Source organism: Henckelia pumila, chromosome 1, assembly GCF_033568475.1.
Source record: "Henckelia pumila isolate YLH828 chromosome 1, ASM3356847v2, whole genome shotgun sequence".
Classification (NCBI taxonomy): Eukaryota; Viridiplantae; Streptophyta; class Magnoliopsida; order Lamiales; family Gesneriaceae; genus Henckelia; species Henckelia pumila.
Window position 1 is genome coordinate 153,361,318 of NC_133120.1, and position 6,495 is coordinate 153,367,812.

Sequence of the window (6,495 nt, forward strand, 5' to 3'; positions counted from 1 at the left end):
TTGCACCAACAGCTTGTCAAAAATGTGGAAAACTTCACTCAGGTCAATGCATGGCAGGGACTGGAGTATGTTTCCTTTGCAAAAAGCCAGGGCACTATCGAAAAGATTGCCCTCAATCCAAAGAACCAGTAAGAGGACGAGTTTTTGCAATGGCACATGATCAAGTGGATCCGAATACAGCTATAGTTACAGGTATGATTAATGTTTCCAGTAATCCCGCTCATGTCTTAATTGATACTGGAGCTACACATTCATTCATATCTGTTGAATTTGTTAATAAATCGGGTTTAGTACCGGATAAGTCAATATCGAGATTTAGTATATCCTTGCCTTCAGGGGAAGAATTGAGTAGTGATTTGATCATCAGAGGATGCAGTATACAGATGCAAGGTCATGAGTTGTATGCTGATCTTATTATCCTCAAAATGTCGGACTTTGACGTGATATTTGGTATGGATTGGTTGTCTTGTTACGAGGCTACCATAGACTGTAAACGGAGGACGGTTTCCTTGAAAACTAAGGATGGAGAAACGTTTCTATTCCATGCCACACCGAAAAATAATTCATCTCTTTTAATTTCAGTAGGTAAGGCATGGAAACTGTTGAATAAAGGATGTGCAGGTTTCCTCGCAAGTGTCACTTGCGACCAAGAATTACCTCGATCGAAACTTGAAGACGTCGAGGTAGTGAGAGATTTCCCAGAAGTATTTCCTGATGATATTGCAGGATTACCTCCAGCTAGGGAGGTAGAATTTGGGATTGAATTAATGCCCGGAACCCAACCAGCTTCCAAAGCACCATACAGATTAGCACCGACTGAAATGAAAGAATTGAAGGAGCAACTACAAGGGCTACTCAATAAAGGCTTTATTAGACCGAGTATATCGCCTTGGGGTGCACCGGTATTATTTGTCAAGAAGAAAGATGGGTCTATGAGACTGTGCATCGATTATAGAGAGCTGAATCGAGTAATAGTGAAGAACAAATATCCACTGCCAAGGATTGATGATTTGTTTGATCAGTTACAAGGGGCAGTAGTATTCTCCAAGATCGATTTGAGATCAGGTTATCACCAATTGAAGGTGAAAGATGAAGATATTCATAAGACGGCTTTCAGGACTCGTTATGGCCACTACGAGTTTTTAGTCATGCCATTTGGAGTTACCAATGCATCGGCAGTATTCATGGATCTTATGAACAGAGTGTTTCAGCCTTTCTTGGATCAGTTTGTCATTGTATTCATAGATGACATATTGATTTACTCTCGTAGTTTCGATGAGCATCGTCATCATCTAACTACAGTCTTGCAGATTCTGAAAGAAAAACAATTGTTTGCTAAGTTCAGTAAGTGTGAATTTTGGCTGGAACAGATTGCATTTTTGGGTCACATAGTTTCGGCTAAGGGAATAGAGGTTGATCCAGCAAAGATAGAAGCAATTAAAAATTGGGTTACTCCAAAGAATGCTACAGAGATACGGAGTTTCTTGGGATTAGCGGGTTACTATAGGAGATTCATTCAGGATTTCTCCAAGATAGCGCTGCCACTAACGTCATTAACTCGCAAAAGTGTGAAGTTTGAATGGTATAATCAGTGTGAGAAAAGCTTTTTAGTGTTAAAGAAAAAGTTGATGACAACACCAGTACTAGCCATACCAGAAGGAACAGGTCGATTTGTAATTTATACAGATGCTTCCAAGAGTGGATTAGGGGCTGTCTTGATGCAAGATGGAAAGGTGATAGCATATGCTTCACGACAGTTGAAGATTCATGAAAAGAATTACCCTACCCATGACCTTGAATTGGCAGCAGTTGTCTTCGCACTCAAACTGTGGAGACATTACCTTTATGGTGAGAAGTGTCAGATTTTCACTGATCATAAGAGTTTGAAGTAATTCTTCACCCAGAAGGAGTTGAACATGAGGCAGAGAAGATGGCTCGAATTGGTGAAAGATTATGACTGTGATATTAGCTACCATCCGGGTAAAGCTAATGTAGTAGCAGATGCTTTGAGTCGTAAATCTGCAACCTTGAACAGAATGACAACTCAACAAGAGTTGATTGCAGATTTTGAACGACTCAGATTGGAAGTAGTTGAGCCGATGGAAGTTTGTGCCCTATCAGCCTTAACAATGGTTCCAAGTTTGCTCGACAAGATTCGAACAGGTCAGGCTTCAGACCAGCAATTATTAACTTGGAAACTTAAAGATGAAGCTAAAGGGGGTGCATTGTATACAGTGAAGGATGGGATCGTGCATCACAAAGGGCGAAAGTGGGTACCAGCAGTAGATTCACTGAGGGAAGATGTGATGACTGAGGCTCACACTGTACCATATTCTATTCATCCAGGGAGTACAAAGATGTTCAAGGATTTACAGATGCTATACTGGTGGCCAGGTATGAAGAAAGACATCGTTAAGTTTATTAGCGAATGTTTGACATGTCAACAGGTCAAAGTTGAACATCAAAGGCCAGCAGGACTTCTGAAACCATTACACATTCCTACTTGGAAATGGGAAGATGTCACCATGGACTTTGTGATTGGACTGCCAATTACACAACGAAGAATGAATTCAATATGGATAATAGTTGACAGGTTGACGAAGTCAGCTCACTTTTTACCAGTTAGAAACAACTTCTCGATGAATCAATATGCAGAGTTGTATATTCGAGAGGTAGTTAGATTGCATGGAGTTCCAGCAAGGATAATCTCTGACAGGGATCCCAGGTTCACATCGAACTTTTGGAAGAGTCTACATCATGGATTGGGGACAAAGTTAGCCTTCAGTACAGCTTTTCATCCGCAAACAGATGGACAATCTGAGCGAGTGATTCAGATACTGGAGGATTTACTTAGGGCTTGCATGATTGACTTCGGAGGAAATTGGGAATCGAAGTTGCCTTTAGTGGAGTTCACATATAACAATAGTTATCAAGCTACTATTGGAATGGCTCCTTATGAGGCTTTGTATGGGAGAAAGTGTAGGACTCCATTGCATTGGGATGAAGTGGGAGAAAGAGCTATATTGGGGCCAGAAATAGTGCAACAGACAATCGACATGATAGCAAAAGTCAAGGATAGAATGCTGACAGCACAGAGTCGACAGAAAAGCTACGCCGATAAGAGGCGTAGAGACTTGGAGTTTCAGGTAGGTGATCATGTGTTTTTGAAAGTGTCACCTTGGAAAGGAGTTTTGAGATTTGGGAAGAAAGGAAAGCTGAGCCCGAGATATATAGGGCCTTTCGAAATCCTAGACAAGGTTGGAGCAAGAGCTTATCGATTAGCATTGCCTCCAAATCTAGAAAGAGTACACGACGTCTTTCATGTCTCGATGTTGAGGAAGTATATCTCAAATCCTTCCCATGTCATTCGTCATGAACCAGTTCAGTGGACGCCAGACTTGTCCTATGAAGAGGTACCTATCCAAATTTTGGATACACAAGTCCGGAAGTTGAGAAACAAAGAGATCAAGATGGTAAAGGTCTTATGGCGCAATCAATTAGTGGAAGAGGCTACTTGGGAGACCGAACAAGATATGCGTAACCGATACCCCGAAATATTTGGTAAGTCGAATTTCGAGGACGAAATTCTTTTAAGGAGGGTAGAATTGTAAAGTCCAAAAATCCATTAAACTTGCTCACGATTATTTAAACATAAATTTTTAATGATTTTATGCCTTAAATTGTTTAAGTTATGATTTAATGATTATGTTTATTTTACGTTTAACAATTTGATTAAGTAAATAATTTCAGGTTGAGTTTGATTCTAGACTCTCGGGACGAGGCTAACTTACGAACGAAGTGTTAGAACGTATTTTCACGAGTATTTTAAGTATAATATTGATATAATTTGAATAAAAGAGTTGGGAGATAGTATTTTTTATCAGTCGAGTCAAGGAAGAGTGGTAGACTTCATTTTAATTAGTCACCACGATGCGAATTAAGTGTTGAAAGCAACACTCTTCTACCACGTTCCCCACTTATTTATGGACTTGTCTCCCCATGATTGCCCTCCTTCACGCCTATCTTCTTCTTCTTTCTTTTATTTTCATTCTTATTCTCTTCTTCTCTGAACACTACACGGTTGCTTCAAGAAATTTCAAAGTTAAACTTCAATCTTGCTCCTCTTCGTGGTTAGTTCATCTCCGAAGTTCCGGATCAACTCCATCTTCATTTCAAGGCAAGTTTTTCAACTAGTATTTTAAGGTTTTGAAATCCATTCAAGATTATAATTATTTTTATATGAAAATATGTATGTTGAGATATGTATGCATGATTTTCAAGAATTTCAAGAGCATGAAGTTTAGATTTTAAGGGTTTGAAGAGCATGTTATGTGATAGTATGAAATCGTGAAGTATATGTCGTTCTTGTCATGTTCTTGAATTTGATTCAAGAGCTACATGTTTCATCTAAGTTTTTATGTGTTCTTGAAGTTTCAAGGGATGTTTTATTTAAAGGATATAGCTGGAGGAGTAGAAAATATCATATTTTGAATTATTGAATTAGTTTGAGTGAAAGTTTTGAAATGTTACTTATGTTGGATTGTTCCGGATTAGCGGCACTTGTTACTATTTTGAAGATCAAAATTAGTGTAGTGATCCAAATGATATGAGGCCAAATGTATTTGAAAAACAACTTATTTATCTACAACTTTCATGTGTTGAGTTTTGTCAAAATCATTTTGGAAGATTGGTCAAAATCATCCCAAAGTGTGTCGAGTGTTTTGATTTCCTGGCAGTGACACATCTGGGGAGAATGAGCATAACTTTTTACTGAAAATTCCAATTAAGGTTCAGTTTTCGGCATTAGAAAGCCAAGATCAAGGGCTAAAACTTTCATGTTTACCACTTTTCCAAATTCCGACTGCAAAATAGAGTTTAAGAATAAACAAGAAGACCCATCAGCAGGGTATGCGCGCCCGCGCCCAAAAAGTAGCGCCCCCGCGCATGGCCTTCTGATTTGAAGCTTTATTTATGTTATTTTGGGGTCCTAAATTCATGGTTATGATCTTTAAAGGCTTATAAAGTATATTGAAGAATTCTTATGCAAAAAGTTTCAAGTTTTAAGTCAAGAACGACTTACGTGGATCGATTACGTTATGTGGTGCATGTACATGTCTAAGTTTCTTTCATGAAACCTATGTTCAATATGAAAGTATGATTTTTATCATTTATTACATGCACAAAGTTATCGAGTAAAGTTTTATGTTCATGAAACAAAAGTTAAGATGGAAATTATGATGTTTCAATGATGCTTCATGATGGATGAAAGGATATGTTGATGAAATGGAAATGATAAAGCATGAATGAATAATGCTATGTTGAATTATGAAGATATAATATGTTGATGCATGAAAATATTTTGATGTCTTATGTGTCTTTGTGGTGGCAATACGGGAACGGTGCTCCGGTTTGGGCTCCGGAGTAGCCCTCCCAAATACGGCTCAATGTACGGGTTAGGTCCTCCGGGATGAGCTCCGGAGGGGCCTCCGAAAATGAAAGAATGTTACGAGGCGTAATGCCATATGATTGTTGATCAACAAGAAAAGATGAATGTGCCCATTATGAAGGTTGCCACAATTTCGCATAATTCGTCGCCAAATGATAAGCTTATGTTATGTTATGTTATGTTATGTTATGCTATGTTAAGTTTAAATGATTATTGAAATCTCATGATTTTTACTGCATACTCTTGCTGAGTCTTTAGACTCACTATACTTGAATGATGCATTTAATGAGGATGACATTTATGCATATGTCGATGAGTTCAATGCCGGGCATGAAGAAGAGCAAGGAGTCGGACCGGCGGGCGATGCATGAGTGTGTTATGTGATGAGTGTGTTATGTGATGAGTGTGTTATATGTTGAGTGTGTTTGTGTCAAGTTAATGAACTAAATGTTGTTATGTTGATTGAAGAAAATACGCTTTATGTTTCAAATTGTTATGAATTGGTTTGTAAACTATTCTGAAATGTTTTAAGTAAGGTTTGATGTATGCATACATCTTTCAAAAATTTTCTTTTCCGCACAGAGGTTTTATGTTCATGTTAGTGTGGTAATACCTTCATCGGTTGAGGGTGTTACATTATACCTTCGTTTATCACGATTCTGAACTCTTCAAATCTCAATCAAACTTCTTCGGTACAAAGTTGACGTCTCGATTTGTTGGCCTTTCAAACTCAACTGAAACTAAAGAATAAAAATGTTATAACATTCATATCATCTAGATAACAACTTCAGCTCAGATATAAACCATCAAAACAGTCTAAAAACTCAATTCAACGATGTAGCGATTGAAAATCGGTAACCGACGTAATCCCGAAATCATTTCTAGCTTCACTTCAATCATTCGTACAACATATATCAGCTAATATATCATCAAACTCTTCATAATATCAGCTATAAACAACAATCATAAGCTGGAAATCATGCTTGGACACTTTCAATACAAACTCCTCAATCCGGTTTCGAGATAGAATCACATAAACAACAATAAAC